We start from the raw sequence: 11,329 nt of genomic DNA, 5'->3' as shown, positions 1-11,329 counted from the left end.
ACTTGAGCAGGCACCAGTAACGTCTCCTTCCTAGCCCTAAGATTTTAAAAGAGCCATATTCAATGCTCTTACAGGGTTAGGAGAATGAGACCCATCATTGTTACTGGTATTTGGCATATTGAGTACAACACGGGAAGTTTGCCAGACTCTGCCGTGCGGGCAGGATACTTTCAGTAGCCTGCCGGGTTCTCCAAAGGAAAAATGAGATAGTAAGATGTCTGCTGCGCGCTTCTGGGAATTAAGTTTTATAGTCTCTGCGTCTTGGCTGTTGATGGGTCCAAACTGGCGCTGGCAGCAGCTGGTGGGTGTGACACCTACCTAATGGAAGATGGGGGATCTGGGTGGAGAAGGCCCAGTTCCAATCTGAGCAGGATTGGAGATCTCAGCCCCGGGACCCGCATGCCTGGGTTCCTCTGCCAGTTCCTTCATGCATGAGGCTTCTCCAGATGTGTGGAGAGTGGTCTCAGCATGGCTGTGGCTGGTTCTGGAGGTCTTCGGCTGCTGGGGATTGCTGGGGGGGAGGGGGGCGGAGGGAGGGAAGCTCAACCTGCCTCCCTCCAAGCAGCCCCAGTGAGGACAGTCAGGTGTGGGGGCAGGAGACTCTGCATACATAGCACACCCCCCAAAAAAGTAACTCAGAAATAAGTATGTGACTACCCTAAGCGGGGAAGCTCAGAAACCACTGTACTGAAGTCTTTGCCCTGGTTGGGAGATGCAGAGTTCATCCATGAAATGGGCCCACTTGAATGTAATTTGGTAAAGCCTAAGCTATATTAAAGGTTTTTTATGGAGGTGAAATAATTGCTAATCTGAGCATTTGGAATGGGAGGGCATACAGAAAGGAGAGATGTAAATAGACATCAATACTAATTCTAGGAATTTTGAATTGCAGGAAGATTATGCACACATGAATATACAAAATATTCTCAAAAGACTTACACAGAAACTTAGTTTAACTTGCTAGCTCATCATATTGGCAGATTTCTTGTACCATATCCTAGAGTGCTATGAATTCGCTGATATTTCTTGGGTTAAAAATAAATTCCCACCCTGCCACAGAGGCAGGGTGGGATGGGGGGATTGGGGGTGGGAGGGATACTGGGATTAGGGGTGGTGGAGAATGGGTACTGGTGGAGGGATGGGTACTCTATCATTGTATAACTGAAACCCAAGCACAAAAATTTGTAAGTCTACAACTGTACCTCATGGTGTTTCACTAATAAAAAAAATATTCCCAGGGACTGCAGAGACAGTACAGGGTTTAAGGCACTTGCCTTGCATACAGCCAACCCCAGTTTGATCCCTGGCACTGCATGGTATCCCAGCACCGCCACATATGGTCCAAACCCCAACTCCATATTCCCAAAGGGCAGGTTCTAAGTTTTCAGAGTGAAAATTAGACTAGTAATAACACAAACTGATCACAATACAGTATTGTGCCAGTGTCTGCATAAATCAGATCCATTCCAACATTCCTATTTACAAGATCTAAATCAGCCAGGAAAATGATTACGTAATAAAGAAGCTAGGGCTCAAGAACTTTGCCATATTCACAGGTTGCCATCAGCAGAACAGGGACTAGAGATCTGGTCTGAATGTCCCTAGACCAATGACCAATCAGGGCTTCTTAAACTTTTCCCACTTTTTATCCGAGAAATATAACAGGGGCAAGAATTCTCAGAAACACTTCAAATTCCTTCCATCTTTGATCTTGCATTTATTTTGTTACTGCTTTTAGCACTTAAAAATCACCCAGAGGAGCTGGAGCAATAGAATAGCAGGTAGGGCGTTTGCCTTGCATGCGGCCAACCAGGGTTCAATTCCCAGCATCCCATATGGTCCCCTGAGCACTGCCAGGAGTAATTCCTGAGTGCAGAGCCAGGAGTAACCCCTGTGTATCTCCAGGTGTGACCCAAGAAGCAAAATAAAAAACCTTATGAATAATCACCCAGAAACCTTCCACATGCCCCCTCATTTTTGTGACATCCCCACATTCAGTTATGTCACCAACAGTTTAGGAAGCTAGGACCCCAGCAAGAAGTCAACCTGTGTCTCTTGATTCTTTTCTCACTACCTCACCCTGCTGCCCATTAAGAGGACCCAGTAACGTACATAATTAGGACTTTGGTACAATTGAAAAAGCGAAATGAGACACGTCACAGGTAGCCTGTGCATGGGTTACATCTGCTCCTAGCCATGGGGTTCTCTGAAAGTTGACCACCCAGATGCTGACATACAGGACCAGACCCAGCACTTCCCACTGATCTTCCCAGTGTGCCCTCATGTCCAACTGGATCCTGCCATCCAACGCCTCCCTGCTGCCTTTCCTGGGGTTGTACTCTGCATCCTATGGAACAGAAGGAACAAAGTCGCAGGCCTTTCCCCTGAATTAGGAAGTCCAACTTCCTGCAGTCACCTGGAGCAACCTCGTCTCTGTGATTGTTTACTTTGGTCATGAAGTTTTGAATTCTAGGTACTTCTACCACACTCTCAAAGTTTTGTTTTGTTTTTTTTTTCCAAATTGGCTTATGAGCAGAGTCTGATTTGGCACCGGTTCTGCTGAATAGAAGAAGCTTTTGAGAGCCAGTGAGATTAGGAAGGAAGGCGCACTTAATCAGGTGAGTTAAATTTAAGACTAAATCCATACACAGATGCATCAGCTTAACTAAGGGCTCCAGCACACAAACCTGGAGCATATATCTGCAGAGCTGGATTCTAACAGACTTTAAGTTCTCCAGGAGATCGTACCAGTATTTCACAACTGTCAGACAAATCACTGCGCATCAGTGGTTTGCAAACAGGACCTCTTAAACTTCTTCCTCTTGCAACCCCTTCTCATCTGAGGAATTTTTATGTGACCCCAGATATATAGCTATTTAAATGGTATATCAGTAAACCAAGTTTTTACTGATAATAAAAAAAAATCGAGTATAGGGCTGGAGCCATAGCACAGCGGGTAGAGCATTTGCCTTGCATGCAGCTGACCCGGGTTTGATCCCCAGAATCCCATATGATCCCCCGAGCACCGCCAGGAGTGATTCCTGAGTGCAGAGCCAGGAATAACCCCTGTGCAATGCCAGGTGTGACCCAAACAGCAAAACATAAAAAACAAAATATATATATTAAAAAATCAAGTATAGGTGTTAGAGGTCAATGCTGCTTCGCACTCTGGCACATAACATGGCCCCCAAGCCCCCATAAGGTATAGCCCCAGGGGCCTCCGAACATAGGAGGCTTTGGCTCTTGGGGTCTCTGGTGCCGTATGGCCTGAGCAGTTTCATGCAGTTGGCTGAATATTGCAGAGGCACCACTGAGCACATGGCTTATGAGGCATCCCATTAAGACTTGACCTTCAATTCTATTTTTTAAGCTTAGTGACTCCATAAGGGGTCGCAAAACAGAGTTTAAGATGCTGGGGTAATAAGAACACTCACCGTCTCCCATGTCTCTGGGTGAGAAATCCCTGATGTTCCTGCAGGTTTCTCTGTTATGCCTTCACAGACCCGAGTCACAGTCTCAGCCTTCAGGCCTCTTGCCATGAGCTCTGGGGAGCGACACCTTGCCAGATGCAGGGTAGTGACCGCAGCCAGTTCTTGGAGGTTCTGAGCCTGATAGCCTGGCTCTTCACCAACACTGAGTTCGGGCTGCCAATTGTTTTTTCACGATTCTCCCGGGGGTCGTGGCCCACAGACCCACATGTTTTGAATCAGCAATTAAATGGCCACCCACTCTTCTGTGATTGGCATCTCTGGTCTATGAGATTGGCCCGCCCTGATCATCCGGTAAATTTCCTTCCGTTACTGCATATGTGCCTTACTACACACATACCACATATAAGTTTTTCCAGCGGTGGGTAGCAGAAACTCACCAGATGTTATTTCGTCCATTTTACAAATGGAAGGACATTCTGACTGTAGGGGCACCTTTGTAAAATTAAGTGCTAAAGGGTCCTTATAGAAAACAATTGTGATCCTGTATTTGAAAACACCTTTGCTATTAGCATTAGAACAATATGAAAGTTTGTACATCTGTAACTGTATCTCATGGTGATTCATTTAAAAAACAAATAAAATATTTTTAAAAAGAAATAGAGCAATATAGAGCAATGCGAGACGGTTTGGGGCTTCTCCAGAAGTTCTCTATGAATGAAGAGATCTTTCACACGAATTGTAAGTGTGACACTGTTCATTTTATGATCACCTTCTGTGGCGGGAGCCTGCAAGCACTTCTCCACATGATGTCTTGCTCTCCTGAGCACTGTTCCATCCATTTGTAGTGAGAAAAGGGTCTTGCCACTGAAATAGGAAGAGACTATATTGGTCAGTTGCGGGAATGAGGCACTTGGAACTCAGTATGGCCTCATGTGATGGGAGCAGCCTGGATCCTGGGTTCCCTGATAGTACAGGTTTCTGCCTCTCCGTATCACATTCCATGTGCACAAGAAATAAATATTTGTAGTGGAATGTCATTTATATTTGGTCTTGGTCTCTTACATCATCTAGCCACACACAGAAACCTTTTCTCTTGTTAATTTTATTTAAACATTTCCATTATAGATATAACTCCACGCACAGATTCTGGTTAACCAAAACTTTTGACGATATGAAGAAGACATACCTCCTATTTCTTACTTCAAACTTCAAAATTCAGCCCTCCTCAGAAATCACTACAATTTAAAAGGGACCTATAATAAATGGTAAAGTACATAGTGATCCTTGTCTTTACCTAAAAAAGCACACTGATTTTTCTTTTTGTTTTTTACATACATGGATAATGATGTACATACTGCAGTTGTATTTTATTTTTTACTTATGCTTTTACTTTTAATTATATTTAAGATCTTTTTCTGACACCACAAATAGATCTACCTGGGTTCTTTTTACTTTGTTTGGTTTGGGTTGGGGGCCACACATAGTGATGCTCAGGGATTACACCTGGTGGTGCTCAGGGGACCATATGGGATGTCGACAAGTGAACTTGGGTCAGCTGCGTGCAAGGCAGATACCCTCCCCACTGTACTCTCACTCCAGCCCCGCTTTCTTGGTCCTTCAACTACCTCTAAGAATTCTAAAGTATTTTTATATTTCTAGAAGTTCGCACACCTATAATACAGAGTGGGTTCCATTACATCAGCACTTTCTCTCCCCTATTATTAATATCACACATTACTCTATCACAACTAACTGAATCAATATCAATACATTGCTATTAACTAAAGTCCATCCTTCCTTTATAATTCCTTCATCCTCTACATCCTCTTTTCTGGCTCAGGATCCCAACCACAGTTGCACAATACATCTAATTATCATTTAATCCGTGGTGCCCATAGACTATGACAATTTGTCCAAATTCTGTCATTTTTTATGACCTTTGCAATTTGGAGAGTATTGGTCAGGTATTTTTGAGGAACTTTTCTCAATCGGATATGGTTGACATTTTGGCATGGTAAGATCTTAGAAGGAAGATCTCACAAGTGCAATATCAGTCACATTATATCAAGAGTACACATGACCAACAGGATTTACCAACTGAAGAAATCATCTTGATCAACAAGTGTTTGTCAAATTTTTCCACTGAGAAACAACTTCCCCCTTCTTTCCAAACAGTAATTTTTTTAATGGACTGGGGGGGAGGGGTGTGGAAATCTTTGGGTCAATTCTGGTTCTGTGCTCAGAAGTGATCCCTGCATATACTTGGGGAACTGCAAGTGGTGCTGGGGATTTGAGCTGGTGTTGGCCACATGTGAGGCAAGTGCCTTACTTACCTTCAGTACTATTGCTCTGGCCCCTCCACAAAACACTCTTTAGAAAGTAGTCACTATGCTCAACCCACACTGAAAGAGGAGAGTGGAAGCAGAGGGTAGAGTCAGACTCTACCACCCTGAGGGTGCAATAGCTATATAAATTATTTAGACTTATTCCACATATAAGATTTGTTGATTTTCCCGATGTGTTTTCTCATCTAATCATTTATGGAAATGATTAGAAATAATTGTGTATGGACTCATGGACACTTATTTTCTATAATGGGTTTAAAGACAGTATTAGGTTATTTATTTTCTCCCTCAAATTATTCTACTGCTACAAGAAACATATTGCTTCTAAGCCTTTTCAGCTGGCAGAATTTGGGACAAGTGTATACTAACTCATACATGCAAACACATACACAATTATTTCTGGCTGTGTCCATCTCGACCTATATTAAGCCAAACAGGACTTCTATTCATCTCCAACTATGACTTAGTATCACACAGTTCATTCTCCAACTTTGCCAACAGTAGTGTGATATCTATATGCCGTTCCTTTTTTCTTTAATCTTTCATCTTAATACTCTATTCATTTCTTTTTTTAAATTTTTTAAACTTTTTTTTGTTTTGTTTTTGGGTCATACCCAGCGATGATCAGGGATTACTCCTGGCTCTGCACTCAGGAATTACTCCTACCTGGCTCGGGGGACCATATGGGACGCTGGGAATCGAACCAAGGTTGGCTGCCTGCGACCACTTGCAAGGCAAACGCCCTACCTGTTGTGCTATCGCTCCAGCCCCAACACTGTTCATTTCTAATGATACCTTTCATCAGTATCTCTTTTCCTCCCACCCTCTTCATTGTTATTTCACACAGCTAATTTTTTGGTCATAATCTAAATTCCATCATGGGATACCTAGCTCTCTCAACTAGTTTTTTGAGTCCAGTAAAATTTACAATTTTTGCTCTGATTTTTAAGACTGTAAATGGCAGAATATCTCATATCCATCATGATAGTAACATACAAAATAGTTTCACCACCTGAAAGTTCCCTGTGTTTCATTTTGAAGTCACTATCTACCCCCAAACCTAGAAGTTACTAGTCTGGATTTTTTGGTCTCTATAACTGTGTTTTTTTCTAGACTGTATTATAAATGGAATTATATATATGCAACATATTTTTATATATTTGTAAAGTAATATTCATTTGTGATTCATCCACCTTATCTCCTAGATTGACATTTCATTACATTTTATTGCTTATGTATTTACCAAAGATTATCGACTCTTTCACCTATACCCAACTTTGTAAGATCTGAGGCTTATGATTAAATTTCTCCCTTTGCCTCAAACAGATGTCCAAATTTTCCAACATTATTCATTGAAAAAAGATTCTTTTTCATTTGTCTTTGTGCTTTTGTCAAAATTTATTTGACTACATTTGTACATATCTGTTTCTAGGCTGTCTGTTCTCTGTCCCAATGATTTACTGTCTATTCTTTCAACAACACTATGCTGTCTTGTTTACTCTAGATTTACATTAAGCCTTGAAATGGAGTACTGAGTCTTTGAACTTTGTTCTTCTTTTTCAATAGATATGCTAGGACCTTTGCCACTTCATGTAAATATTAAAATCCATTTTTCAATCTCCATAAAAACGGTGGCAAGAATTTTTTTGTGAATGCGTTCAATATATCAAGGTCACACTGTCCGCCTGTTGTTCATCGATTTGCTCGAGTGGGCCCAGTAAGGTCTCCATTTTGAGACTTGTTGTTACTGTGTTTGGCATATTGAATACAACACGGGTAGCTTGCCAGGCTTTGCCGTGCGGGCAAGATACTCTCGGTAGCTTGCTGGGCTCTCCGAGAGGGGCGGAGGAATTGAACCCGGCTCAGCTTGACTGGCTGGGCGCAAGGCAAACGCCCTATGGTTGTGCATAATTGTGTCCAGCAACTCATGAATATGAAATTTTTTTTGTATCTTCTTTGATTTTTCTGCAAATAAAATTAGGTCTGTTAAATTTACCTGTGTTTCATTTTTTTGTTCTATTGTGGATGTTTTTATAGTTTCAAATTTCTAAATTCAGTTTGTTTTTGCTGGTATGTTGTAAGACAATTATATTCAGTTAATAATTCTGGGAGGGTTTTTCTTCCTCTGTGGTTCCTTTGTGGCTTTCTACGTGGACAATTATTTCCTCTGTTAAAAAAGAAAGACCTGTAATTTTTATTTATCTCTTGCTTGTCTATACGCAATGTATCTGTTATTGATTGTCTTGCTTTAGATAGCACATCCATTATGATACTGAATAGGAATAATAAGAAGACAACCATGTTTCATTTTCAGTCTTAGAAAGCATTCACTCTCTCATCAGTAAGTAGAGAGTTAACTTACAGATTTTCTTATACACCCTTTTTCATACTGAGGAAATACTCTTTATTTTCAATTTTTTATCACAAAAAAACATTTTAAATGGTCTTTATGCATTTATTGATATGATCGTTTTTGGGTGGGTCACTCAGTGTGCTCAAAGGCTATTCCATGTTCAGTGCTCAGTGGCGTCTCCTAGTGGTGAGTTTAGGGGATCATGCATGCTGGGATTCTGTCCCAGAGCTCCTACATGTGAAGAATGTGCTCGGCTCCTATTAACTGTCTCACAGGTCCCAATGACATTTATTTTATTATTCCATCTGTTATATTATAAATATGCTAATTGATTTATGAATGAATGAGTTTTATATTCTGGAAATGAGCCATATGTATCTAAAATTTATATTTTAGATATTATTGCATTCTATTTGCTATTATTTTGTTAAAAACTTCCTTGTTTATGCACAGGAAATATATTTGTCTGCAGTGTTCTAGTAATGTACTTTTATGGCTTTAGACTTAGTATCATACTGGCTCTCTTTAGGAAAAAAAAGTGGAAATGTTTCTCTTTTCTTATATTTTCTGAAAAAGATTGCAGATTAATTGTATTATTTCTCCCTGAAATGTTTGATGGAATTCACCAAGGAAACTATCTCAGCCTAGTGATTGCTTCCTTTGGAAGGTTTCAAACTACTAATTAAATTTCCTTAATAGAACCCTTTCAGATTATTTCAGAGTGAATAAGTTTAGATTGTACATTTCAAGGGATTGATACATTTTATCTTATCAACTTTGCAGATGCAGAGTTGGTCACAGTAATATATTTTTTTACTTTTTAACATGTCTGAATTTTTTTTCACTTTTAACGAGTCAAGATGGCTGCACTCTCTTTTCTAATATTGGTATTTTATACCTTCTTGCCTTTCTTTCTTGTTTTACATTTCATTTAATTATGCTCTATTTTAAGATTTATATTTGCTCTATTTTAAGATTTACCATTTAATTAATGGCTGAATAAATAGTGTTAATACATACATTAATAAAAATAAAAATAATTAAAAATGAAAAAAATATATAATAAAAATAAAATAAACCAAGAAAATAAGATTTATATTTGTTCTCTTCTGTGGCCTCCCAAGTTGCCAAAAGGAAAGAAGACCGAGGGGAAGAAGGTGGCCCCAGGCTCTTTATGGTCAAGAAGCAGGAATCCAAGAAAATGTTAAATTCCTGTTCAAGAAGTGGCCCCAGGACTTTGGCATCGCCAGGACATCCAGCCCGAGCAGGACTGACCCACTTTGTCAAGTGGCCGCACTGCACCCACCTGCAGTGGCGACGTGCCATCCTGTACCAGGGGCTCAAGAACCCCCCACCCCACCCCATCCTCCATCAGCCGGTTCACGCAACTGCTGGCCCACACCCAGAAGGCAATATGGCCACTATGTAGGTCCCATGCTTCGATCTGGGGTTAAGACTGTCACCACGCTGGTGGAGAATATGATCGCGCACAAAGTGGACCCCATTGACCGGGTGGTCTGTCTGCCTGCTCTGTGCCGGAAGATGGGGGTGTCTGACTGCATCAAGGGCAAGACCCGCCAGGACTGCCTGGGCCACAGAAAGACAAGCACCGCTGTGGCTGTCGCACAAGTCAACTCGAAAGACAAAGGAGCTCTGGCTAAGCTGGTGGAAGCCATCAGGACCAACTGCAGTGAAAGAGATGATGAGATTCGGATGCACTGGGGCGGCTGCAGCATTTTGCGTCCAAAGTCGGTGACACGCATCACAAAACTGGAAAAGCCAAGTGTAAAGAACTCCCCACCACAGGGGGTGGAGTGATAGCACACCGGGTAGGGCATTTGTCTTGCACACAGTCAACCGGGGTTCAATTCCCAGCATCCCATATGGTCCCCCAACCACCGCCAGGAGTAATTCCTGAGTGCATAAGCCAGGAGTAACTCCTGTGATCCAAAAAGCAAAAAAAAAAAAAAAAAAAAAAAACCCCAAAAAAAACAAAAAAACAACAACAAAAAAAACCAACTCCCCACCAAATTAGGCTAAGCTGTGGCACCAGGCGGTACACAGAGATAACAAAAGGTCCCTTCAGCCAAAAAGAAACTTTAAAAATAAAATAAAATGTATATTTATGTATGGATTTAATAATTTATTCTCTCCCTTCCTTCCCTTTATTTCTATTGCTTTTGTCGCAATATTGTTGTTATAATAACTTAGAGTATCACACCTACTTGGTTATGGTACTCGCACACCTGGTTATGGTGCTCACACACTTGGTTGTGGTACTTGCTGGGGTCACATACATGGACATGGTGCTTGCACACTACTTGGCACTGGGGATTGCAACTTTGTTGGCGCACTGGGCAACCAAGACAGCAGAGTGGTAGGGATTATGCTTGACATATGTGGGTGGATCTAGGGATCAAACTCAAAGTCTCACACTTGCAAGGCAGGCACCTTTAGCTACTAAGCCAGAGGTTCCCAGTCCCCCTCGGGTCAAAATTTTATGATCTATTTTTTAAATTTCTTTGCTTCTAATCTCTTTAGGGTTATTTTGGTCTTTTTTTTATTTTCTTATTTTCTTTTTGGGTCATACCCAGTGGTGCTTTGGGGTTACTCCTGGCTCTGCACTCAGGGATCACTCCTGGTGGTGCTCTGGCCCTTATTTTGGTTTTCTTTCTCTACTTTCCTAAGGTAGACACTTAATGTTATTTACATTAGATCTTTCTTTTTTCCCCCAAATATCTATTGAATCTTTTTAAAATTTTCCTCTATATCTCTAAATTTCTCTGCAAGCACCAATTTAACAGAACTCCACAAATTGTGGGAACAATTTCTATTTTCATTTATTTCAAAAGTTCTACATTTTCTCCTGTGATATTTTCCCCAAAGTAATGAGTTATTTATGTGTATTGTTTAATTTATAAGCATCTGAGAATGTTCCAACTATCTTTCTAGTGTTGATATTTTTCAGTTATGTTCTGAAAATATTGCATGATTTGTATTTTTAAAATTTGTTACAGAGTATGGGTCAGAATGATAGTATAATGGGTAGGGTACTTGCTTTGCATACAGCCAACCTAGGTTTAATCCCTAGCACCCCTTATAGTCCCCCAAGTCCACCAGGCATGTTCCCTAATCACAGAGCCAATAATAAGCCCTGAGCACTGCCAAGTCTGCCCCTGCTCCTGCAAAAAAAAAAAAAA

At 41.0% G+C, this 11,329-nt stretch overlaps 1 pseudogene; it reads left to right on the top strand.

The window, feature by feature from the left end:
- Positions 1-4,332: 4,332 nt before the first annotated feature.
- Positions 4,333-9,947, top strand: LOC130039265 (60S ribosomal protein L7a-like; annotated as a pseudogene).
- Positions 9,948-11,329: the final 1,382 nt, after the last annotated feature.

Source organism: Sorex fumeus, unplaced genomic scaffold, assembly GCF_029834395.1.
Source record: "Sorex fumeus unplaced genomic scaffold, SorFum_2.1 ptg000086l, whole genome shotgun sequence".
In the NCBI taxonomy this organism is placed as follows: domain Eukaryota; kingdom Metazoa; phylum Chordata; class Mammalia; order Eulipotyphla; family Soricidae; genus Sorex; species Sorex fumeus.
This window is presented reverse-complemented; position numbering and strand designations above follow the sequence as displayed.